Source organism: Columba livia, chromosome 1 (genome assembly GCF_036013475.1).
Source record: "Columba livia isolate bColLiv1 breed racing homer chromosome 1, bColLiv1.pat.W.v2, whole genome shotgun sequence".
Taxonomy (NCBI): Eukaryota; Metazoa; Chordata; class Aves; order Columbiformes; family Columbidae; genus Columba; species Columba livia.
Window position 1 is genome coordinate 12,531,445 of NC_088602.1, and position 27,245 is coordinate 12,558,689.

The following is a 27,245-nucleotide window of genomic DNA, read 5'->3' on the forward strand; positions in this document are numbered from 1 at the left end:
CCCGAGATCCAGTAGATGTAGGGTGTGGATCACGTATTATTCGACCTTCTCTCAAACCGGGGGTGTATTAGTTTTTAATCTTATCTGAGTGCCTGTGAACACCAAGTGACAGTGAAGGCTGCACAGAGCAGAAGCCCTACGGCTGACCTTTCGGGGGCTGAGGAACCGCGTCCTCAGGCGTCTCTCCAGAGCGTGTCTTGCACAGCTTATGGACAGAATATTAATGGCTGCGCCCCGGGCTTTGGACATCCTGGTATCTGCAACATCAACACCAGCTGCTCTTGCTGTTATTTCGTTTAACAAGACCACAGATGGGAAGTTTAATGCAGTGGGGGGAAAGAAAAAAAAAAAAGCTGATGCAGCACAAGTAGGTGAGTGAGATAATGAAGCTCAAAGAGAAAGGGCAGAAAACCCCTCAGTGTGCAGGGGAGGAAGGGAAACAAAAGGATAGAAACCAGCACATGAAAGAAAATCACATCTGGAATATTGTGTCCAGTTCTGGGCCCCTCAGTTCCAGAAGGACAGGGAACTGCTGGAGAGAGTCCAGCGCAGGGCAACCAAGATGATTAAGGGAGTGGAGCATCTCCCTTATGTGGAAAGGCTGAGGGAGCTGGGGCTCTTGAGCTTGGAGAAGAGGAGACTGAGAGGTGACCTCATTAATGTTTATAAATATGGAAAGGGTGAGTGTCACAGGATGGAGCCAGGCTCTTCTCGGTGACAGCCAATGGTAGGACAAGGGGTAATGGGTACAAACTGGAACACAAGAGGTTCCACTTAAATTTGATAAGAAACTTCTTCTCAGTGAGGGTGACAGACACTGGAACAGGCTGCCCAGGGAAGTTGTGGAGTCTCCTTCTCTGGAGACATTCATCCTGTCTGGACACCTTCCTGTGTAACCTCATCTGGGTGTTCCTGATCCAGCAGGGGGATTGGACTGGATGATCTTCGAGGTCCCTTCCAATCCCTGACATTCTGTGATTCTGTGAAAAGCTGCAGGGAGGTGAAATAAAGCCTAGAAGGAAGCGCACAGAAGAGTGAGTCCATCAGAGGAGACACCAATTATCGTTCTCATTTCTGCACTGTGTTTATTCACTCTTAGTGGCTGACAAGCAAGGTTTCTCATACAGCTTCTACTTGTGTGTTTAGGTGTGATACAACACACTCCTCCACAACCTGCCAGGAGATCTCTCAGAAGACTTCACAGGACATTCTGAGGACAATTCCATCTCAAGAGTGTCTCTCAGTGCCTCAAACTCCTACTCCAGAGAGATTCTGTGCTATTTGCCTCTTTGCAACATTTAACACGGGCCTTAAAATCGTGACATTTTAAGTGCTCCCATTAAAAACATGCATCTTTCTCCACAAAAGAAAGCCTTGTTGCTGTGTTTATTCAGCCCAGTCTTGCCAAGATTCCTGTTAAATTCATGAGAAAAGCACGCTCACAAATGCATAAAACCAACTTTTCAAAACTGTTTCTAACCGCAGTTGTCGAAAAATTAAGCAAATGAAACGGCTCAGAGACACAGGAAAATATCACCAGAAGGTACTCGGTACTGCGCCCTCCACTTATCTATCAACAACAAAAGCTCAATACAGCCATTATTTTGGGAATCCATAGATTTTTAACTTTCAACTAACAAGAAAGAGATAATACAGAAGGCACAGGGACCTTGCATGTCATTTCAAAAGAGGAGATGCCCTAGATCTTTTCAGCCTCTGACTGCAACTTCCAGATTACTGTCCCAAAACATCTGTAACCTTCCTGTGTTCTCATCCTCTTCCACAATTATGTATCACGTGGGGAGGTTTTGAACTTTTTCAACAGCTAGATTGAGTAAAGCGGCTATAAACAGACACGCTATAGATACTCCAAAATGATAGCTGATCGTGATTTTTAGTCTTTCAAGCAAATAGGACAACTTTAAACAGCAAACATTGCTCTATCTACCCATCCATAAATTAGAAGTGACAATAGCAGATTATTACTCATTCACTCAGAGCTTTGTTTGGCCCTGAGAGAACTGGCTTTATTCCAAGCGCTGGCAAACATTGGTTAATATACATGTAAATGTTTTATTTCTCTCAGAGTAGGCAATTTCACAAAATGAAACAGCGAATTAAAGACGACCCGAGTTTTTCTGCTGACACCCATCTCAGACGCAGCGCTGCCGAAACCCTTGGTGAGCTTTTTCACACCAAGTCGGCAGGGAAAAAAACACCTTTTCTTTGGAGAGTGAGACAATTTCACTGTGGAAACATGAAAGCTTTTATATAAATATTAATATCGAGGTTGTCCTGGAGTTAAGTGGATGGAAACTAGCTTATATAAGGTTGCAGTGTGGGCTTGGCAATAGTGAGACGTACTGAAATGGTTTTGCAAACGCTGCTCCAAACAGGCTGTTCCTCAACACAAGAGCTGCGGTGCCAGAAGTAGATTCAGTGACCCCAATGTTTAATCTAAGGAGGCTATAAAATAAAATAGCACTTCAACTCCTGAGAGCGAAGAAGAGGCATTTTGTCCTCTGAATTTCTAGTGCAAGTGTAATGGAAAAGGAAAATGTTATTTTACTCAAAAACCGCCACTAATTTGAATGGGGAGGGAGAGGGGAGACTAAGAAAGGAGATGGAGATTCAGCACAGAGAGCCAAATAAACCAAATATCTGGACAGAAACACAGGCAGCGGTTTAGCGGAGCCTCTTACTAACCAGTCGAGAACCTGAATATTCTAAATAAAGGCAAGTGCAATGCACTCATACTCTTGAGCACAGGCTCTCCAAAAACCAAGCGAATCAACAAGCACATTCTGTGCACTCAGAGATGAGGACACCACACACCACCTGCAGCCAGATGCCAGAACCATCTTTTTCCTACAAAGCGCTAGGGATGTCAGAAGAGATCTAAATCCATTTACTCCTCCTATGACACAGGGTACCAGCCATTGCCAACCTCTCCATCCAACAAAAGTGTGAGATTTTTTTCACTAAATATTATAACTAATCCTTGAAACTAGAACTATTAATACAACCCCAAAGCAGATTTTTGAGACGGGGGAAGGAGAGGCAATAGCCTTTTATCTACTGTACTGCACCACATGTATCAACCTCACTGTCCATACGGGCATGCTGAAGTTCCAATCAACTGGAGATGCTAGCAACAGGTCAAAATAGTTCACAAGCCCCTAGACAGAAATGACACAATATTAATACATTTCAGAATAGCAAGTTTAGAATGTAATACAAAATAAGGTAGAAAGCACTGGCTAAGATCACAGTCACTTGACTGAACATAAGAGCAAAAAGTACATAATACTTCAAAAAAATCAAGGCAGCAGCAGTCAAAATTCACCTCCTTCAAATGAAAGGAAAAGGTGGAGGATGAACAAACACTGATGAGAAGCAACAACTACCAGCAGAAGACACCTTCAAAAGAATCAGGACTATGCACATGGGACAAGAGCTTCTGAGAGGTTCAGTTTCCATCTGGCGACTTGTCTCAGTTGCTGCTACAGAGCTCCACAGGCTTCAGCCGCATCTCTCCAAGGACATGAGCACCTATGGATCTGGAACAGACAGCAGATCTGGTTTTTATGGAGATAAATACACCAAAGACTGCCGGCATTAGAATTGCTCGTCCTCACATTCTCCATTTTAACAGGAAAATAATTTAGACTTTATAGGCTATTACATTAACTAAAGCTACTTTAGACATCTTTTTCATATTTACTTCCCATAATTACATGGATTTTTTTAACCTGCATAAAATTACAGAGATGATCACTGCTAGAGCAAGCACACCATCTAGTACTTGACAATACTTTTATGTGAATCGTGACCCTAAAGCTGCACTTTTCAGGGCTGCTTTCACACCAAACGTGCTCTCCCTCCTCCTGGATGCTCCTGCTTACATGACACTTTCAGATCTCACAAGGAAATCCGCTGAACGGAAAGGCGACACCAGAGAACGAGGCAGCGCCAGGTTCAGCACTGAAGAGGATTTTAAAATTTATTACAGGGTATCACTTCGATGCTCAATGTTTTACGCGGCTGAAATGAATACAGACGCCTGGCAGAACTGCAAGAGAAAGTGCCTCTATAAAATGCGACAGCACTATTACCAGCTAAGCTACCAGTTAGACATCACTGATTACCAGACTGGACAGAGATTTTAACTCATCCAGAAAGCAGACAGCTAATCGGGTTTCTTAATGCGCTTCTCTCAGTTTCGCCGGGGCTGATGCATACAGCATATAGGATTTGGAAAGAGATTTTTCCCCAAATAGCACCTAGCACTCTACGACAGCTTTCTGTCATCATCTTGGCTTATGCTTATATAAAGTACCAGATGGAAAGCCAGAAGTTACGTGAACAGCCACAAAGAGGTTAATCATTAAATTCAAGCTCTGCCAAGGCAGCAACAAAGCTGACCTCTTGAATAAATTCAGCCTGGATAAAGGTAGCATTGATTTTCCTAAAGAGGTTTCATTACTTAACTCCAGACTCGTGATCTTTTGAGAGCATGAAGTCAAGAGTTAATCCAAATTTACTATTTCTTTTCTACCCAAAGAGGAACCAACGCATTTAAAATGCAGAGAATATGATCGACCTCCCTCCCTTTCATTGTTCTCTCCCCTCCGAGAGAAACCGAACTTCACAGCACTTTGAACCTCAGGGAGAAATACAAAAACAAAACACCACAACAAAACCAAAAGCCTTAAAAAAAAACCAACCCAGCTCATCTTTATTCTACAAGCTTTTCTTCCAGCACTGAAAATCCAATGCATATTTTCGCCCAACTACTGGTATCTCTTTATTGTTCTTAACGCTTTACTAGAAAGTAGTTTCTTTAGCACACAAGTGAAAAACTTTAATCTGATGAAGGGACAGGGTCTGTTTGGAGCCCAGTCAGCAAAAAGACACGAAGTAAACATTTGGATACGTGTCCCCAAATCTTTCTGCCATATTTTCTGCTTTCCAACTCTGATCTTCCCTTTTAAAATGTAAAAGTTACTTACATCAGAATCAACCAGCTATTACAAGCAACACCATTAAACAGACAAGTTCCTTCTTTACCTCCTTCAAGCATGATAAGGATCATCCATACAAGCAAAGTGATGCGAGTTTCCAGTTTCCATAGGTACTCTAAGATATTTACTGAACCACAGCAATTATGCCCATGACAAACGGGGTGTCGAACCCACTTGGTGCTCTCCTAATTTTCTGAAATTACTGCTTTGACTCGCATCTCTGGGAATGTGAAACCTACTTAGAAAAGGTCTAAGAAAAAGTGAGAAAGATTAGAGAGACTAAGTTAATCAGAAAAAAACCAACAACCAAACAAACAAAATATATATCTTTTATGAGAAAAGGGATATAATTTCTTTCTCTATTTGAAAGCCTTGCCTCTTTCACAGTTAAGCAAATTTTCCCCACAGAAGCCATCGATTATTGCATTCTTTTGGAATTTTTGTGTAAACAAGTGCTGGAATACGAAATGGAAAGCCAAAAAGGGATATTAAATCACAGGACATGTACATCCCAGAACCCTGTATCTATCTATTTGGAGGGTGGGAACAAAACCAAAAATTGGATATGAAAAAGAAATATAAGTAGACAAAGACGTGGAACCTGAAAGGGTTTTTGCTTAAGGTCCCTAATGTCTTAAGAACTGATTAAAATTTGGTTTTAGAGTACCTCTATTTCAGACAATTACTTCAGTTGCTCCTGTTGCAGCAGTTTCCGCTGGAATATTTTACTCTGGCTGTCAGCCAAATCTTTGCTATGCTGATGCCAAATAAATGATACCCAATTTCAACGACAGATGCTGTTGTGTTGACACATAATTGATACGTTTATATTCAGGGCTCCCTGGAATTCTGTAACAGCAACACTTTATTCACAAGAAATACAACTGACAGCAGAATTCAAAGGGACCTGCAGAGCGCTGATGTTGCTGCATTGCTGATATTGTGAGTCTGGGGGAAGAGAAGAGACCATCACTGCCTGCCCAGGAACCGCCGAGGCCACACATTTTCTGGGGCAATGGCAAAGACAAAGATGGCCCAGCAGCAAAAGTTCTCTGGTTTAGCCAGAAACCAGCTCGATCAGGGAAACAGAAAACCTGAAAGTTTTCAACACAAGCCACACATCCCTTTCCTGCAGAGCTTGTAACTGCGTAGGAGATGGAAATCATAGAAACACCGCAGTGCTGAAGTAACATACATCCACAATCTCCTCTCCTCAACTTCTTTGGTCTCCGAGGCAGGAAACAGATTAGCAACCTTTAAAAATATATGTAAGCAAAGGTACGTTCCAAAGAAAAACATGATACGCCCTCTCCTTGCAGGTTCACTCTCCTGTAGGTAACCTGAAATAAACTTTCATAAAGAGCACTTATTTGGGAAAGCAACTATGTCCCTGCCAAGCTTAACAAACCTTCAGTAATTCTTACAGGGAAAAAAGCTGATGACCTTACAATATATGCCTACAACCTAAATTTTTACTAATACAGCATCGTATTTTCACACAATGAATAAAAACATTGACAGAATGAAAATATCCACAGAAATTCATACTCATCTATTAAATTTTTTTTTAAAAAAAGAAAATAACAACAACTAAAATGTGGCACAGAAGACAGCAGCAAATAAATGCCATATAGCAAAGTTTGCAGTAATTTATCCAGATAGTGTTGTTCAGCAAACATGCAATGTGGAATATCCTGCCATGATGCCTCTTTTTCATTAAAATAAAGTCAAGCTTAAAAATACTTTTGAATTGCACTAAATGAGGATTATCAAACACATTTGAAGCTTACAGATAAAGAGGCACCGCTACCTGGAAGGCTTTTCAACTCCTGGAAAATGTGTTTTGTTGACTGTTTCTTAAACTGTATTTCAGAACACTGATCATACCCAGAACGCTTCTGCGCTGTAATTTGCTTCTGCTGCTTGTGGGGCCGTACCTGGCTCTTAAACACTGCCTGTGCTTCCCTGGTAGTACCACGGGAAAGATTTCTTCGTCCAGTCATCCGTTTCCTTACATTATACAAAAAAAGGACTGAAAACACTGATGTTAATTCTTCAGACTCTGCACACTGCAGTTCTTTCCTTTACTTCTTCCTCTCCTGTGCTTCTAAGGGTTGCTAAGGCCAAAACTGTCAGAATATCGCTCTTCACACTGAGTTTCTCCTTCAGGAGTGCCCAGAACAGACTACAAAGTTATACAGGTAAAAAAACCACAGATCTATCATCAAAACTCATACTTCTCAAAAGCCCAAAATTGTGATTCAGTTCAGCAACATGAGATATGGAAAATATCCAGGATTATATCTTTGCTAAAGCAAAGTGGTTGAAAAGGTCAAGGAGGCGCATTAGGTAGAAAAGCTTTAGGGGCCAGTGGGTTCTTTTCAATGTTTTGGGAGGCACTGGAAAAACAATCTTTGCCAAGAAAATACATCCAGATATTAAAAATTTAAGCACCAAGTACACATCTACCTTCTTTCAAAAATCCCCCAGAGCCCCAAATCAAACAAACAAAAAATAAATCCCAAAAAAACAAGAAGAAAAAAAACCAACACAATCTCCCCAAAAACCCCACAGAAGTTTTTCAAAGTCACAAAGGACGGCTGGGACTAACCTCCCACACAGAATAGTTTGGGTTGGAAGGACCTTCTAAGCTCACTTAGTTCACCCCCTGCAATAAGCAGGGACATCTTCACCCAGATCAGGTTGTGCAGAGCCCCATCCAGCCTGGCCTGGGATGTCACCAGGGATGGGGCATCTACCACCTCTCTGGGCAACCTGGGCCAGGGTTTCACCACCCTCAGTATAAAAAATTTCCTCCTCATGTCTGGCCCGAATCTCCCCTCAGTTAGTTTAAAATCATCACTCCTTGTCCTATCGCAACAGGCCCTGCTGAAAAATCTGTCCCCATCTTTCTTATTGGCCCCTTTTAAGTACTGAAAGGCTGTAATAAGGTCTCCCCAGAGCCTTCTCTTCTCCAGGCTGAAAATTAAGAAGAAAACACAAAAAATCAGCCAGGACGGCCCTCAACAGCTTTGATTTAGCAGAGCCAGCCCTGGGGCGCGGTGGGTGGTACAGCACGGGCAGACCCCGTCTGCCCCACTCCTGTTCAGAGAAGATCAGATGCACACCTGCTCCAGTTCAAAAGCTGCAGTGATTTGTCGGACTGGTGCTGTGTCTAAACTGGAAAAGGCCGGTCCCTCAGCACTGCATTTTAAATTGAGCACAGCACTGAAATAACAAAGCTAGGAGGCTTACGGAGAAGATCCAGCTCCTGTCTAATTATTTGAGTGTGTAGGTCAGTCTGTCAGACATTGTACAGCTACACCCTATCTTGTGTTAGAATGGACATAATTAGTCCGTGAGGAAATCAATGCTAAGACATGAACTTGAATATTTCTGCTTGTTGCTAGATTTGCTCCAATGATTACTACAGGTTTCTTCACGTGTTCGGAAGTCCCCTTGCTCCCCCTTAAGCACACACTGAATTTAATAACTTTCTTTTTTTTTTAAAAAAAATCATAATGTTCAATAGGAATAACCCATCCTGTTATTAACAAAGGCAAGGATTTGTAAAGTCAAATGGATTCCCACTCCTACTTCTACAGTTTGTTCTGTTTGGGCACAGAACAGAAAGGTCTCACTTTCTCCCACTCAGGAAAGCAGTGCTATAGCTGGAAGACATGGAAAAACACAATAAAATGATTGTAGAGAAATATTTATGTTTCTCTTGCACAATTTATAATATCATTTTTTAAAAAAGCATAAGCATGTTTGTTGGAGATTATTGTGCAATGAGTTAACATGCTCAACAAATTAGCAACAGAAAGAAGTCAGTCAGCTTCAACTTTCAGAAATTTAAAAGACTTAGAAATAGTTCAGGCAATGAGATTTCAGAGCACATCTTACTTTGACAGACAGTGTTTGCCATCCTGTTAAATATTCACTGTGGGAAAGACTTAAACAATGGAGGGGAACTGGGTAAGGCTTGTCCAGCGCACTGAAATAACCTCAATTCAGCAGCAATAAACAGCATCGAGATGAAGATGATGAAGGGAGTGGAGCATCTCCCTTATGAGGAAAGGCTGAGGGAGCTGGGGCTCTTTAGCTTGGAGGAGACTGAGGAGTGACCTCATTAATGTTTATAAATATGGAAAGGGTGAGTGTCACAGGATGGAGCCAGGCTCTTCTCAGTGCAATCAATGGTAGGACAAGGGGTAATGGGTTCAAACTGAAACACAAGAGGTTCCACTTAAATTTGATAAGAAACTTCTTCTCAGTGAGGGTGACAGACACTGGAACAGGCTGCCCAGGGGGGTTGTGGAGTCTCCTACTCTGGAGACATTCAAAACCCGCCTGGACACATTCCCGTGTAACCTCATCTGGGTGTTCCTGCTCTGGCAGGGGGATTGGACTGGATGAGCTTTGAGGTCCCTTCCAATCCCTGACATTCTGTGATTCTGTGTGTGATTCTGAATAATGTTATCAAACCTAGACATGTGGGTAAGAAGTTGCCATGCACCCCTTTCCTCCACACTTCACCACAAGCAACTCCAAGTCTCCAAGCATTCAAACATACTCCATAGATTATAATACTCTAACTACAAGCCACTGCTTTAAACAGTATAAATTCAGTAAACTTCCATTTTCCTGATGCTATGCAGCATAGCCACCGAAACCCCTCAAGCCACTTCAGACAGGTGTTCATCCTTTATTCTGCCCTAAACCACACCAGAGTTCATCCGCAGGCCACACCGTAAGGGTGGGTGCAGTGGGTCGATGGTGACACACAGTACAGCACGAGAATTGGTTCCTAAGCAGACCTAAGTTTGCAAACACAAACAACTACAGGTAAATCCCTTTTTGTGCCACGGCTGCAGGCTCAGGGCCATATTTTATAACGTCACCAGTAAGGCCTAATAAAAGGCTCTGGGATCTTGAACCTTATTTGTATTGTGACAGCCATGTACCTAAGTTGCGTTTTTACGACTAAGAGCTGCACCCTGCAGCCTCACCTCAAACATTCCTTATTTTTGTTATCCTTCTAGTTGGGTGTCAAAGTCAAGCACAAGATCTCTCATGATGTGACAACGCCCTGTGAAGTGTAAGATGCTATCAACATCTAACTACCAATAAGCAGCCATACTAGGAACAAACATTCTAGAGGCAAAGCACTTCAGTGAGTTTTAATAATAGATTTATACAGCACATGCCCTCTCCACACCTGATGCCAAGCACTGCAACATGGTAAAAGAACTCCTTTCCAAATATAACAAGCCAGGGTGTCAAACCAAAACTCACTTATGTTGGGTGAAAAAGCAGTGAGCCCAATTTATAAACAGCAACCAGCCTGAGAAGGAGACAGATATACACCCTGAGGTTGGGTACATCCAAACGGCGATTATCCATACCTCTAGCAAGATATAAAGTCCCAAATCAACATGGCCTGGACACAAAGACTTGTTTAGCAATTAATAAGGCTCCAGGAGCCTTATCAAAGAGCCTATCTGAAGGCAGACAGCACTTTGAGCATTAAAGCGCCCCAGTCACCTGCTCCAATTTAATTTTTTCCAAGTTTACTGTCACACAGCCATGGCTCTTCAACTCTTTAGCCACAGCATATCTTTACTCTTAATAACGTTTGATCTGCCTGTGGCCAAAAACAAACAAACCAACCACAACACAGAATGGATTTGGTTTGTTAATGCCAGTGTCTACGGGGTGCCCACATAACTAAATCCAAGGCCATGTCATTCTGCACTCCCTCCACCTCACCAGCTCATTTCAGCCTGGAGAAGCCATCACACCTGCAACAGGACAGGCCACAGTTCTAGTCTTCCTGTGCCAAAGACACAAACACGCTGGTTTAGGCAGAGCAGCTTTTTGCACTGATGCTGCTCTTTATTTTCCTCTCTTTTTGTGAAATACAGAGACAATTTCTCAGCAGAGCCTTTGGGGAAAGAGCTTTACTCAAAACCACTAGTCCTCTGTCTAGCACAATAAGAGCAGAGAATGCAAATTAGTTTCAATAAAAGCAGCTGGCAATCAGCAAGAAAGGGCTGGTCTCCAAGAGTAAAACTGGTTCCTCTAAGGATAAGAGTTAAAAGGGGGAAAACATAAGAAGATGAATAAAGGAAGAACAAATGCAAACGGCATGGAGGGGTGCACAGAAGGAGAAAAATCTAAGGATGCAATAAAAAAAACACAGGCAAACTGACAAAGAACAGCTGGGGGTAAAAAGGAAAGAAAAACACAGATAACTGTAATGCCAAAGAAAAGGATCATTAGAGAAAGTCTAAGGGAAAACATGTGCAGTCCAAACAACATAAAACAAAAATCATGGAAGGCAGCAGATAAGAGTGGAGCTGGCGACAGTCACGAGTTCACGTTCTAGCCTGGTTCGCAGGGGTTGGTATGTCCGATAATGGGTTTCAGCATCCCTCCTACTGCACACCTGGCCCTTTCACAAAAACTCACGCACTCATCTCCTCTGAACTTCTGCCATAGTGCAGAAAGTCCAGACCCACCTGAGTGGGGCAGAACCCCCCACCCTGTGTGCAGTCAGACCCCTTTTCCATGTCCCTTCACCTTGGGAAGCCCACAGGCACCTGCAAAGGACCGAGAAAAACCCGGCAGTATTGTTACCACCTGTTTACATTTAAAAAAACTAATTCCACAAGATTGACACTTTCACTGAGTCTCATTATTGCATCTAATTTTGATAAATTGATTAGAGAGACAATACATCACAGTCACAGAAGCAGCCTTCCCTTGTAGCTGTTGTAGATAGGCTGATATAAGGGAAAAATACAAACATTTTGGCACAGTTAGCAACCTCTGCTCAAGAGAAACCTAAAAAATCAAGTGTCTTGCATACTACAAGTCAGTGTCACAAATCACTAAGCCTCCATCTTGCATCTACAGACCCAGTTTCTGGATTTATCAACACCCTCCACCAAATGCTTGGTTAACACAGAAATCAAGTCCCTTTAATATTGCATAGAAGAAAACACAAATGCAAGCAGTTACTTTGCTCATAAGCTTTTCAGCCCCAAAGAATCTCACCAGCAAACTACACAACGTAACTCTTTTGATCCCAAGAACGGTGTCCCCATCTTTAATAGAGCAGCTGCTTAAATAGCACACATTAATTACATAGGGTGGAAAGTGGTGTCTTCGACACTCACATGAAACTGCAGGAGAAAGTCCTATCGCTGCACACCATTTATTTAGATCAAGTTTTGACCAGCATACTGATGGACTTGACACAGAAGTCTCTGCCAAGTTGTTAATATACTTTAAATTATGCTTTTACCTGCACAACTTTAATACCGAATAATTCGATTGGGGCATGCCCTACGCTCTGAGAAATTCTGAGACTTCTAATGACTAATGCGGTCAGAAACTTCTAGTCACATTGACATCTAAAAGCACAGAGCTTGCATTTTAAAGAGAGAAAGAAGCGACTACCTTTTCTGCAACTAAAAACGGCGTAGAAGAAACCAAGCGGAGCAGGATGGAGAAGACAACAAAAAGCCCCTGAAACCAAACCAGTAGTAGGGCAAAAGACAAGAGAGAATATTATCACACATTCTCATCCCCTCGAGACACATGTGTGCCTAAAGGGCTCACAAATATCTGATCTCTGGCTGTTTGCCGTATTAAGCGTATAAGGCCTGCTTCCTCTATTGCCTACAGGAATTATCGTAGTGTTCGTCTTAACAAGTAAAAATCTCTAAAAAAAAATTCAAAAATGGGAGGAGGGGGCCTGCACGATTGCAGTTTTACATAGACAGCCCCGTGGGCTGCCACTACCGCTAAGACAATTACAGCATTTCAAGAGCACATTTCCCTAAGGTAGCAGGCAGTTAAGGCCTTTATATACTGAAAGAGATGCCCTTCCACATTAGCATGGCCTATTAGCCACAAACAGGATTAAGAGCTCAGCAAATCCTCACAGAGCCCACATCTGTCAACATAACTCTTTCCCATAATGGGCAGAAAGGAAGGTAACTTCTCAGCTTCACAGAGCACTTACTGGAAAGCTGATACTGCAATAATTAAAACAAACAAACAAACAAACAACAACAAAACGGAGCAACGCCGAACAGCACAATCATGGAGACCCCTCAGGATCTCTTACCTTGTGAAAAAAATGCCACCTGTTACTTGTGGTCTTCCAGAGCAGCCCTGCTGGTGCTCTGCTGGCCCCGTACAGTGACCAGCCTTGGGGATCTCTGAAGAACACAATAGCCAAGGTCTCTTTGTGGGACATTTCTCCAAGTCTGACAGGATTTCCATAATGAGTCAAAAACCACAGACATCCCGACTGGCGTGCAAGAGAAATTGCTACCGGACATCATGGACATTAATCCACCCATAAATGCTTCTTACAGTGCACGATGAAGAGACTAGTATGGAGACAGACATCACTTTACTCTGGAGCACCTGGATCAAAGCAGTTGAATCAAGAGATGCCAGACCCACTCCTGAAGGGTTCAGATGACTGTGGGAGCAGCTGGGGCATATCTATAAAAGCAAAACCCAGCCCAATGCGGCAGAGAGAATTAGCGCTCAGTTCTCTCAAGCCCTGACACGACTGTCAAAGATCAATGTGCGGTCCCCATGACTGCAGTGCTGCATGCTGAACCAGGGCAGGTCTCCTGTGACCCTTCACAGAGAAATTCTTCCAGCTCCTCTACACCACCGCTTCTGGTAGCACACAAATGAGGGGGAAGAGCCTTGCTGGGCTTCAAAGTAACAGGCGAGATGATGGAGAAGGAAAATTCGTAACAGAAACAAACTAGGAAACTGCATTACATCACCTTACACATTAAGTGCCACGGCCAAAAGATGATGTGTGTAGTCTATTTACCATCCCATAAGCCAGCTTATATCACCTAATCAGCATGTATATCTTATATATATGCAAAAGCATTTCTGTCTATTTAATGCATGAAAAAACATGATTAGATTAAAAAGAAAAAATAAAAATCAAGGTTATTTTGCTAGCATACAGATATAGCAGCAACCACTGAGGAAACAGTCCTCACTGTTACTGCACACACCTCCAAACATGCAGCAACAAACCACGGTCAGGCAGGGAGCGCGACAGAGGGTTGTCACCTCACACGGGACAATCTCCAAACACGCCTGATGCTCTCAGGTAGCTCCAAAGCTCAGGTGGTGATCCACAGGCAGGAGCCGTGGGCATGCGGCTGCTGCTAAATACGTCTCAAGCAAAGCAGTGCCACCGGTCTGTGAACACCTATCGCACCCCAAAACAGTGTTAAGCACGCTAAGGACTAGGAAGGCTTTCCAAAGGCCACCCTGACAGGGTCCGAAGATGTCTGGCTCTGTAAATGGCTTGTCTTTATCTCTGTATGTCTGCCATGGTCTTCTGTGTCACTCTGCATTTGTGGTCAACAGCTCCGCCAAAACCTTCTCGAGGAGCAGAGTAAGAGACCTGTGCAAGTCCTCGCTGGAAAAAGCACTAAAGAAACAGGTTAGTTCCTAGAGTTTCCCACGCGATAAGGGGTATTCAACAGCTGCACCCGAAATTTCCGTTGGTAGATGCCCCCTCTGTGTTTCCCACAAAGCATGAGGGAAAGCAGCAGCTGCGACAGGGAGCAGTTCATTTATCTGACAAAGATCAGTGAAATTCCACCTACAAAGGTTGAGAACAGTCTAAAACCAGCTTTCTTCTTAACTTCAGCCTACGAGGTCTGCATGTTATAAATAGACCACTAAAAGGCAGTTAAGAGAGGACGAGCAAAAAGTTATTAAAAATGTACTAATGAGAAACTCATTTCACTTTTTTTTTTAAGAGGGCATCAGGGAATTCCTGCAAGACTCCCGGTTCATTTAAAGGAGGAAATTTTTAACAAAGCTAAAAATAACTTACAATCACATTTTCAAAATTGAGAGAAACATGGGAACCCCGGGAGGTCCCAGCCAGGGTGGTACCGCACAGACTGATAACAAAGCTCAGGCAGGATCGGGACCTCGGAATGGAAATCCCTGTCACAGGAGAACATTTATTTTCCCTGCTGCTTTAAAAGAAGGTTTGAACCATAACCAGTTTAGAAACATAACAGAATTTTCTCATTATTTATTTATTTTTAGGTAACTAACAATAAAGAGAAGCCCAAAGCTATGAACTGAACTCACGTCAGGACATCGCAGGGAAACAACAGGCAGACATAAAAGCACCGTTCTTAAAAATCAGACAAAAGCCACATTTTCACATTCAGAACGGATTATCTTGATTTTTTTTTTATTCCCTGGGTCACCTTTAAATGCTTCCCTAATTTTGATTTTTTTCAATAGGCTGCTTAAATACAAGTCTCGGTCGTTTCTCTGCACAATTGCACTCACGGCTGGGGAAGCGAAATTAATATGAAAAAAAAAAAAAAGGCAAAGCCCACAAAACCTGAAAGTCTTCTGCGAGTCTTTTAAAGAGTTATTTTCCTCATTAATCTCTCCGCAGTGCTTCTCAGGGGCTGACATTCAACCCCAGCGCCGCTCGCCCCGCACACCTGAGCTCCCCGCCCGCAGCGGCGGGACCGGGGCCGCCCCGGGGCCTCCCCCGGCCGGGTCTCTCCCCGACGCGGCTTCGGTTCGGGGTTCGGAGCCAGCGGGGCGTCCGAGCTTCCCGCGGCCCCCTCTTCGCCACACACGCTGCGGCGGCGGCTCTCGCCCGCCCGGTTCTCCTCCGCACACACCGGCTTTTAAAACTTTCCGGTTCTAACCGCGGCGCCCCGGCCGCTCCCGCTGCCCCGGGAAGGAGCGCTCGGAGCCAAAGTCCGCAGGAAGTTGGGCCGCCCGGGAGCCGAGTCCTCCGTCCCGCCGGGGATACCGCGGGCTCGACCCGCGCCGCGCCAGCGCTCCCCGCCGCCCCCTTCCCAGCGCCCTGCCGGCCTCCCCCGGGACAGCAGGCGGCAGCGGGCCGCCGCGCACCCCCGCTCGGAGCTGCACTCACCGGAGGGACGGGCAGCGCTGGCAGAGGGGCAGAGCCCGAGCTGGCCGCCGGCAACTTCCCGCTCCGCCACACGTGGGGCTGAGCCGCGGGCTGGCTTCCCTCACCGCTCGGCGCAGAGGACGTGGCAGCTCCTTCCCTCCCTCCTCCTCCCCGGCCGCGCCGCGCCGGAGGCTCCTCCCGGCCCCGCTCTGCCGGGATGCGGGGCGCCCTCTGCCGCCCGCCGAGGGACCCGCTGCCGCCGCCGCTGAGGGGCCGCGGCCCGGCCGGCTCCCGCGGGGCGCTGAGGGGAGCTCAGCGCGGGCGTGGCCGCCGTCCCTCAGCGCTGGGCGGGAGCCGGCGGCCCGCGGCACAGTGAGCGGTGCCCGCCCGAAGGGAACCCCCGGTGTCTGCGGGGTGGAGTGAGTGACACCCGGCCCCTCCCGCCCCGGAGCCCGCAGGGGCCGCCCGGGCTGTGCGGGGCAGGGGCGGGGGACGGAGGTCAAGAGGTGGGCGCGGGAACTGGTGGCAGCCCAAGCGCGGATCTCATACGTTACTCCAAGTCACGCCCTGTTGTATTTATTGCTGCATTTAAAAAGGAGAATGCCAAAATAGGTGAAATCACAAGAGCAGTTGCTTTCTTGCATACCAGCAGGACGGAAGCACTTGTTAAATTGATCAAACTCTGCAATAATGGGCCTAAAATAAAAATGGAGAGCAGCCCCCCCACATCCTCCAGCAACAGGGGCTGAGTGGGGACAGCGCGGGGACTGTTTGCTGAGGAGCCCCATCACGCCCAGCCAGAACCGCTGTGATCTCTGTACCAGCAGGACCCCAAAACCTCTGTAACTGCTCCCCAGTTTCCGTAGTCTAGTTTGGCTCCACCACAGAGATGCTCTTTGTTCGTCCAGAGGAGACCTCTCACCATGTTCCTAAACAGACAGTGGCTGTCACTAGTAGAAACTAAAAGACCTCAGACATGTATTTGCATTTTCTTCTTGCCAGGATTACACATGTTGAAGCCAAAAGACATTACCTGGGCTTCACGGTTGCAGACCACCTGACACAGAGGTTTTCGCTGAAAAGGTCAGTTGGGAGGAATCTTGCTCTTAATAACAGCTACAAAACTCTTCCCAAGCTTGATGGTGTCATCTTTTTCCTCACGCCTTTCTTAAAGTGCTTTCCCGTAAAAGCATTCATGTCAGGCACCTTAGTGTAAGCTTAATATACCTTCTAATTGAGTGATATTAGTCTGTCGTGTTGTTACCTCCTATTGCTCTCCTTTCTGCTGAAAACATCTATTTCTTCCAGTAGTGGGCAGATTTTTAATCTCGAGGTGCACTGCCAATTTGAGATTAGAATCTGACTTTGAAGTTGTAAAGAAGAGCTGTTGCTGATGTTCCAATAACGCTGAACCGCTCAGGGCTAAAGCAGAGAAGAAATAAAATTGTGTTTTTCTAAAGCATCTCTCACACTGTGGTTATCTCAAAGTGCTTTATGAAGCGATGTCAAGTAAAAGAGCACCTTTAAGCATAGCAGCCGTTTTGTGTATAAATGTGCCTTTGAACATAGACATTTTTGGCATTAGAGTTATCTATAATAATTTAGTAGGGCTATTATGTATGTTTAATGATCGCCTGCAATGCCGTGAGGAATGTCCAATAGTGGTTATTGCTCAAAACCATTAAGGAAAGATAAAGTATGCGTATGTATTAAATTCCTCCTTGGGCTGACTGTAGGTAAGAAAATGCAGCCCAGTAGATTTAATGTTAAAATGAATGTGTGAATCTTTCCAACATATTCCAGTAAATCTGTTACACTTATTAAGTACGTAATGTGTTGGTTTAATAAGTTACGTATTTTTGCTAAAGTACTCTACCAAACTATACTTGAACTTATGTTTGAGCAATAAATCTGCCTAACGCAAGCTGGCACATAGTTAATTGCTACTGTAATCACTCTAGCAACAGGACATTGTCATTTAAGAAACACAGATTAATTTCTAAGCTTTAAGCAGAAAGCAATACATGGATCATATAGGATTTTCCAATCTGCATCTGTCCAGAACAGATATGATTAAGTGCATTTTTGTCTAGCTATTGATTTATCCACCTGGTTTCCTCAAATGTCAGATATATGTATGTTTTTTTTGTCCAAGAAAAATAGGGCTGTTTGGAGTATTGATTGCAGCAGTAGAGTCTGCAGTACAGCTCAGTAAAAGGTTCGGTTCATGTTTTAAGACACTGCACTATTCTTTAATAAACCTGCAAGTCCTTTAGATGTAAAAATCTGCTGCCAGGATTATATTATAATCTTTATTACTTTATTTTTAATCTAGAATATAAATGTTTTCAAGTTGAGCTATCAGTGTGCAGTAATCTTCCCTTAAAGCTGCTCAGAATTTACGGATTTTTTATATAGTACTGTACAAGGATGGAAAATGTTGCTACCAAATTCAGTATTTTTTCCTTTTGTTGTATCCTGCTTCTGTGACAGTAGCAGCTTAGTCGTTTAATAAGTACAAATGTTTCTATGTGTGTGTATGGAGAAAAAGAGTAAAAAAATCACACAAAGGCAGAAAATGAAGTGTGGTAACTGTGGTAGTAGTTACAAGTTCAAATACAAAATGCAATTGTACGGGTGCATAAGTGTGTAAACTACAAGGCCCTTTCCCTGGAGAATTTTTTCTTTTCTGAGAACTTAGAGAAGCAAAACCTTCCAAAGGATATCTTCCCAACTGGCAAAATATTTCCTGATAATAAGAAGCAAATGCTGCTTGCCAAGGCTCTTTGGATTTGTGATTTTCACAGGCTCCAGCAGTTCTGCACCTTTTGTCAGGGGGTGCCGGAGCCACAGCACTCTGACAGCAGATCCTTCCCACCTCTCTGCAGTTCCACCTCTCGTTTTGCTGGTGCCTTTACCTTTCAAGAACTCCTTTTCCTTTCTTTGATTAATTTTTGGTTCCACACTTTCTTCAGATTTACTCTGGGCTCTTGTTTTCATTATTCTCTGTTCACACTATTCTCCCGTGGGGCCTCGCCTGAATCACATCATCAGAGTCTTCTTTCTCTTGTGTTTAATAGATATTTACCATGGAAATCTCCCATACGGTTACCTGAAACACTCAAGCTAGGTGGTGATATTCATCTGCCGGGTTTTGGAGGGGAGGGATGTGCCATGGAAGTGTCTATTTTCACTGACTATAAAAAGTACTTAAGAAGTAGATCAGATGTAAACATTTAAAGCTGTGTGAGATGAATTGCACCTTATGAAACTTACTCGTTGCCAGTGGAGTGAAACTCTGAGTAACTTCCACGCTGAAAGATAAGGCTCAGGATTTTTTTGTCATGATAACAATGGTTCCTGAGGTGATGGATAACAAACACCTTCTTTTCTAGCTCAGCAGCTACCTCGGAACACAAGTGACCATTAGTTATTACTGTCTGAAAGTTGTTTGGTAGTCTCTGAAAAATTAGAAGTCCAGCTGGCTCTTAATCCGTATTCTCAGAGCTGACTTAATGATAGATGTAACTGAACTGTCCCAGAGACTATAGTGCGCTTTCTCTTCAGGAGAGGAGATCTTTGGAGCTGTGGTACAGTAAGTGTATCAAAGAGATGCTCTGAGGAGTGAATCGGCTGTGAACTGGAACTACCAATGTGGGGGACAAGACTTCAGGAACAGACTCTTCAGGATCCCAGATGAAAGTGAGAGCTCCACATAGCTACACTGAGATTAAAAACGTACAAGCAAATAAATAAGGAGAGGAGTATACATCCAGCATGACTTGAAATGTGTCGATACTGGTAATGTCTAGATTGAGACAGGATGCTTTCCTAAAAAATATTGCTGCAGTTCGCACAAGAATTGAGCCCAGAAATTGTGGTGACCTCTATATATTCAGGAGGTCAGAGTAAATTACCACAGTGCTTTCTTCTGACTTTACAAACTATGGGAGAAATTCTTCAAACAGGAAGCCAGTCCACACTGACAAGGCAAAAGAAGTAGTTTGCATTGTCACCATCCTGCAGAATTCTTTTCGTCTGAACTTTGGATAACTTGGCACAGCTCTGTTGAAGTCAGTGAAATTAAATTAGATTTACAAAATTAGAAATTCTGCTCTATGAACATTTGAAGCCAAAACTAAAACACACTAAGATACTATTCTTTTTCCCTGGAGCTCCAGTTTGCAGCAGGACTCTTGGGCTTCAGAATTCCCTTTTCAGCAAGACATGACGTTTTATATTCTGAAAGATAATACAGAAATGTGACGTGACCAGAACTTGGTTGATCTTATCTGAAAAGCATAAAAATATTATTCTGAAACCTGTGACAGATAATTTACATTTTGTATATTGGATACACTACAATAACTATTATAGTTTGCAGGCTAATTCTTTAGTGCACATTTACTCTTTTTACATTTCATTCACTGTCACAAGTGATCAAACGACAGATAAAAAATTTACTTGATAATAATGGAGTATGTCATCTGCTTTCAAAGGCTCACAGTTCCAAAGCTGAGAAAGACTGAAAGAGGAGGAATGTATAGTGTTACATCATACTTTATCTTTCAGGTAGCTAAATATTGTGACTAAAAGTCAGGTTAGACAGTTACATCTGCACCATGTTTTACAGAAATGGAAAGATAAGTCACGTTGACAAAGCTTTCTTCAGTACAGACCATGGATATAAATGCTTTAGTAGATCTGCTTGTAATTTTTCACGCTGTCTCCTCTTTTGGCACCAAACTATATGAAATTTACAGAAGTAACACCTGCAGCTCCCTAAATCACAACTGTTTTGAAAGTTGATGTCTACATATAACATTTCCACATTCAATCACCATAAATATGTTAACAGTTATGTGAGTTATGGTGAATCCCTGAAGGCGCACGCTTGAGAAAAGATTTTCTTTGCTTCAAGATGTGTTTCTCTCTGAAGATCCTGTCTTGCCAGCCAGACTTTCGAAATCTGCACTATAAACACCGTGGTGTAGTGCTGAGCAACTTCCTGCAAGTTACTAAATGCTTTCAACTTCTATTGATCTTTTAGGAATTTAAGGCGGTTGACTATTTACAGGAAGAGCTGAGACTTTTACAGAATCAAGTGTGAATTAATTCTTTCAGCCTACACATTTGTAGTTACTTTTAGGTATAGTTTGACATTTTCTATTCTTTTCTTCTTGACATAAAAATATATTTAACTGGCAAGCACCTACTGTCACTTCCTTTAAGATTCTCACACCAGCCATCAACTTCTTCTGTTGCTGTTGATGTTATCTTCAGTGTCAGAGGACAAAGTGTTTTGGAGAAACTTAAGTGTAAAAAGCTTTTATTTTTAAAAATTAATGTGCAGTCCCATGGCTTTCAGCAGATAATTTGCTTCCCTTATGTATATAAACATACTAAAGCAGTGAGCTCTTTTATATTTTTCCGAAATCATCGCAGTCAGATATCCAAACAGCTAATTCGGTTGTGGACTTTTCCTCTGAACAATCAACCTAATTCCAGACTGGAGCTGTAGGCTGCTCAATGATCTGTTGAAAGATCCAGTAGCATTTGGCACATAGATATTGTTTACAGCATGTCCCTTATTCTTTCTGGTACATACTAGAGCCTTCTGCTTCCTCCTGCTTCCCTGATGATCACCTTACAGTCACTGGGAAAGTAAAATAATATAATTAAGGGGAGTGCAGGTATCCTCAGGTAACATTAGAAAATCACATGTATTGTCCAGATTTCTGCATAGTGTGTTTAGCAGAGAAATGGGTCCTGTGCTTTTTTGACACAGGTGTCACTGTAATTCATTGTGATGGGCCTTCACAGAATCACAGAATGTCAGGGATCAGAGGGGACCTCAAAAGCTCATCCAGTCCAATCCCCCCACCGGAGCAGGAACACCCAGATGAGGTTACACAGGAACATGTCCAGGCAGGTTTTGAATGTCTCCAGAGTAGGAGACTCCACAACCCCCCTGGGCAGCCTGTTCCAGTGTCTGTCACCCTCACTGAGAAGAAGTTTCTTATCAAATTTAAGTGGAACCTCGTGTGTTTCAGTTTGAACCCATTTGATGATGTTGCAAAATCCAAGAGCTTTAAGTCAGGGTGGAATAGAGTCAACCTTGAAATAAAATACGACCTGTGAGAATAGCTAAACAGGAAGCAGTAGATCATTATAACTTAGGTTTTTGTTTGTTTGTTTGTTTGTTTTTTTAAAGTAGGAGTTAATATCTTTGTCATAAACTATGCATCAATCTTCTGGAAGAAATTTACAGCCTGTGTGCTGAGGTTATGGGCCAAAGACATTGCAGTTCCCTTTGCTCCCAGGACCATAGTGAGCAGAATCGTGTCCACAGTCCTTGCTTTGCTCATTGTACCCACAATTGTGTAGTAGTCCAATGTCTGTAACTAAATCTCATCTCTCAGGACTTCAGATCATTTCCTGGAATGATTAGGAAGTTTTCCTTGCCCCCTCACTTGCCTGGGCAGAAATGGACAGATAATGCCTTTATTTATCTTTTCCTCCATCAAAACCATCAAAAGTGAGATTCTGGATTGCATGGATGGGCGGCCAGAGAGGGCGAAGATTTCAGACTGGCTGGCTGGGATGTCTTGTTTACAAACCAGCTTTGAGCCTAAGAAGAGAGATCCAAGAGGGAAATTTTTCACTATGAGAACAATGAGCCATGGGAATAATCTCCCCAGGGAAGTGGTGGATTCCTCAACGTTGGACACTTTTAAGATTCAACTGGACAAGGTGCTGGGCTTGTCTAGACTGTGCTCTTGCCAAGAAAGGCTGGACCAGATGATCCTTGTGGTCCATTCCCACCTGGTATTCTATGGCCTTCTATGATCAGTCAGGCTTGGACCATGAGCTAGATGTCTATGTATATATGTTTATGTCAGAAGGGAGGGATTATACTTACAGTTGGGTGGAGGAATGGAGTAGATTCTGTCTGTACATTGGCTGGTTCCATTAATATCACTTTAAGACATTTTAATACATAGCATGACAGAAAGAAAACGTTTGGTTCCTGTTTACCTCCTACTGAAAATAAGTTTGTGACTTGACCGTAAAGACTTTCTCAGCTACCACATTTTTCAAAATCTTGGGCAGAGTCTGAGGGTTAGATTGTCCTGCAAATTGAAGTAGGCAGTAAAGACCTGTCCTACCTAAAACTACAGAAGTTTAATTCCAGCCTAAAAACCTTTTTATTTATTAATATCAGACCTTGAGATTTTAGGAGAAGCATAAGGAACTCTGTGTTGTATCAGCAGTTCTTTCTGGGCTCAATTCCAAAGTCTTTCTCATTGTACTTGTGGATATAATATCTAATATCTGTGGATGTTCGTATCACTTCAGTCCTGTGGATCCCAGAGGCCAAATTCATAACCTTTCTGCTTATTTTTTTCCTCCAAAGTTTTATACTTATAATGCACAGATATATATTGCACTTTTATTTTTGCAGTGTTGTGAGAAGTGAATGGGGGAGATACTCTTACCCCCTTGTCTTTCAGTGTAATAACTTGCATGAGTAAGTAGGTTCTACTCCTCATGAACAGGGACTACAAGAGTGATCGCCCAAAAGTGAGGTGGGTATGAAATTCCGTTTTGAAACTGGACCCACATGGGACTGGGAGTATTTGAAATACTACGTTCCTGATGGCTTCAGATTTGGAGTTTTGGTTTCGGAACTCTCTTGAGTGGAGCTAAGCATGATTACGCACCCTAGCAATTCCAATAATCTCTAGTTACATTTGGATTCCCTGCTATGTATGTTTCATACTGCCTCTCCCATAAAATATTAGGGATCCGTTCTTTTCACCTGCATCTATGTAGTTGTTTTTTCCCCTATAAAATTCAGTAACAAGAAAAAATCCAATGCATTTATACTCACAGAAAACCAGTCATGCAAAGCATTTGTTTATCAAAGAGAGATGGTTACAATGAGTCAATACTAATACAATTACCTACTTGAACAAGCTCAGCTACTCTATGCATTATCTAATTCTGCTCTTTAGATCTAATTCTGCTCTTTAGGTCCTTTCCTTTTTCTTTTTTTCTTTTCTTTTCTCTAAGGTTCTCTTTCTGTATTCTCTTGTGTTTTCAAGAACTACCACTAGCTAGAAATGTACGAACTGTTGTCATGGAAAACCTGACTTACCTATACAGATATCTTACCATCACTGTAAACAAAAAGCAGATGCAAGATCTGCAAACTATATTTACAGCTCTGAGACACAGAAGTCTATTCAGTAGAGTTGGCTGGGAAATATTTTCTTCAGTCTGTGAAAATCTTGAAATGAGCTCTTCCTATTCCTGATGGGACAGAGGTTTTCCTTATTCCAAGTGGGACAAAAGCTTGGTTTTTTTAGTGGCAGGGAGATGAGTGGGATGCGAATTGCTGCTGTTAAATTGTTAAATAAAATTAGTTCTTTTTAGATGAGTTTGCATGTTTTACCTTAAACTGCTCCAAATATTTTGTTTCAATTTAGATTTCTTTTATATGAGCTTCATCGCTAAATGGCAAATGATAGTACTAAAGTTGAGCATTTCTCATTTGGAGAATACTGAAAGAGGAAGATTTTCACTATTTCCTGAACAAAATTGTTTTGAAATTGATAGTTTCACATAAAACCCCCACTTCTGTAGAAATAGCGCTTTCCAAATCAAATTATTTAGATTTAAAAGTGTGACTGGTCTATTTTATCACTGATGCTTATAGGTGAAGACTGTTGGTTTGGAGTGAGTCATTTCTGTGACCCTCTGAAATCAATGGGAATCTTCTACTTAGTTTCTGAAGACTGAATCAATCATTCAGTGTTAGGTGCCAAGACCATTAAAAAAAAAAGAGCCCAGCAATTGGAAGTAGGCTTCACTTCATCTTAGAGACCTACTGAAGCTCGCCGTATCCTGCCTTCATTGCCCAGCAATGATTTAAATGATTGAACAACCCTCTGTGGGAGCATGTCGCTCCTGGTTCTTCTCCTTTAGCTGTAGTTAGAGGAGGTTGCTCACTGCACTACACCTGTGCGGTTGCATTTGATCCTACAAAAATGTGGATTACCCCAGAGTGTTGCACTTGATCTCAGCTTGAAGTCACTTCAAAAGGCACCAGAAGCCAATTGTGATCCACATCGGAGAAGTGAGTGGTAAAGATGCTCCTTTACCACAGCAGCTCATGTCTGAGTAGTGTTATGACCAAATTTAAGTCTGTGTCGTTGTGCATTGCCTGCCTAGCACTCATCTTAAATTTTCAATCACATACTTAGTAAATTAAAACTCATCTACCCCCTGCAGAACAGACAAGAAACCCCATCCCCTCTCCAGATGCCTGCTGTAATAATTAAGTTACGAGCCATGCTCTCTCAAGTCCCTGTAAATATGAATTATTCTACGCAGGGTGGAACAGCTTCAGCAAACGTGGCCAGGAGAGACATTCCAAGTGCTCTGCAACTTGGACATGATGGCACATGGGAAAACAAGCTCAAACCTTTAAGGCAAAAAAAGCAACTGTGCCTGGGTTGCAGCCTCACCTGGAGCACTGTGTGCAGGTCTGGGCACCACAGGATAAACAGGATATAAAGCTACTGGAGAGTGTCCAGAAGAGGTTGTGAAGTTGGTGAAGGGTTTGGAGGGGAAGCTGTACGAGGAGCAGCTGAAGTCACTTGGTTTGTTCAGCCTGGAGGAGACTGAGGGGAGACCTCATGGCAACTACAGCTTCCTCACAAGGGGAGGAGGAGGGGCAGGTGCTGAGCTTTTCTCTTTAGTGACCAATGACAGAACCTGAGGGAATGGCAGGAAGATGTGCCAGGGGAGGTTTAGGTTGGACATTAGGAAAAGGTTCTTCACCCAGAGGGTGGGTGCTGGACACTGAACAGGCTCCCCAGGGAGGTGTCACGGCCCCAAGCCTGACAGTGTTCAAGAAGAGACTGGACAACACCCTCAGACAGACGGTGTGAACTGTGGGTTGTCCTGTGCAGGGACAGGAGTTGGACTCAATGATCCTTGTGGGTCCCTTCCAAGTCAGGACATTCTGTGATTCTATGATCCTTATCAGCAAGCTGTTAGGTAAAATACTTATCAGGAGCATCCAGCAGACCCAGCAGAGCTCAGCCTTGAACCTAATCTAAGCAGCCTCCTAGCAGTACACTAGTCACAAAACCACTGCTGATATTAATATTCCTTCTTCTGTTGTTAATCATTATTAGAAATAATGTCTGCAGTGTGTTTCTTCATGCAGAAGCGCCTGCTGCGTGACGAGGGGAACGCGAAGCAGCAGCTCTTTGGGCAGGCACACTGCTGGAGACCGGCAGCCTCGCTCACTCTGCAGCTCGCAGCTGTGAATGGCCCGTTCTGCCGAGCTTGTCAGCAATGCGCATCGTTCAGTTGGCAACAGAGAAAGCTGACGTTGGCTCATGCAAGGTGATTTCCAGTTGATGAGCTGGTTCAATTGATACATTCACTTTGGGAAATAAAGTAAGAATATTCTCAGTTTGAGCGAGGCTATGCTGCATGAATAGCTCCCTCACAGAAAAGAGAGATGATGACTGCATATAAGACAAGGCACTATTGGCAAGAGGGAAAAGAAGGAGAGGCAATATATCTTTCGGAGGGAATTGTTTCATTCATTTTTCCTTGATCTTTCTGAAGGAGATTTTTTTCAGTTATTGGTCATCTATCCCGTTTGAAGCCAATGGGAATCTGTGCTTCCACCCTTTCCCTGTTTCCCACATACAGTGCATACACCACACAGCCATGGACGCAACTTAATGGTGGTGCACAGACTGTATTTCTTCTCCAAAGAAGAGGGATCATTACTTTGTAAATACCTCATAGAATTAAAGATTTAGGAATTGTTGGCTCTCTTTGATAGTCGAAGTGCAGCTGGACACAAGAGGGGACCAGTCTTGTAAGGTTACAGGGTACCAAGGGCAAATGTAATCTGTAAAAGAGATGCAAAAGAACAGGAGCTATGGTTCAGACACCTAGCAGTAAACCTCACTCCATTGCTGGGATTCTGGTACCTTCTGGCGCAAAGCTGGTTGTTTTTTGAAGTTGCATGATATAGCATTAATAAGAGCAATTCACAGTTTGGCACTGCTCTTCTAGGCAGCACTTCGCCGTTTTTTGGTGCAGGGAAAGAAGGAGCTCTTGACTTTTTTTTGTTTTCCTATGTGGCATGCACAGGAGGAACTTCTCATGTTTTATGTAGTCAGGTACTGATAGTTTTTCTGCCACTGGCATTCAGTCTCCTTTTTTATTGC

At 43.2% G+C, this 27,245-nt stretch overlaps 1 non-coding gene across 1 annotated transcript in view; it reads right to left on the minus strand.

The window, feature by feature from the left end:
• LOC102083974 (uncharacterized) overlaps positions 1-17,027 on the minus strand; it is a 30,477-nt gene extending 13,450 nt beyond the window's left edge. The window contains exon 1 of the transcript XR_010467511.1: positions 16,003-17,027. This is a non-coding gene — a transcript (uncharacterized LOC102083974). The remainder of the gene's footprint in view (positions 1-16,002) is intronic.
• Positions 17,028-27,245: the final 10,218 nt, after the last annotated feature.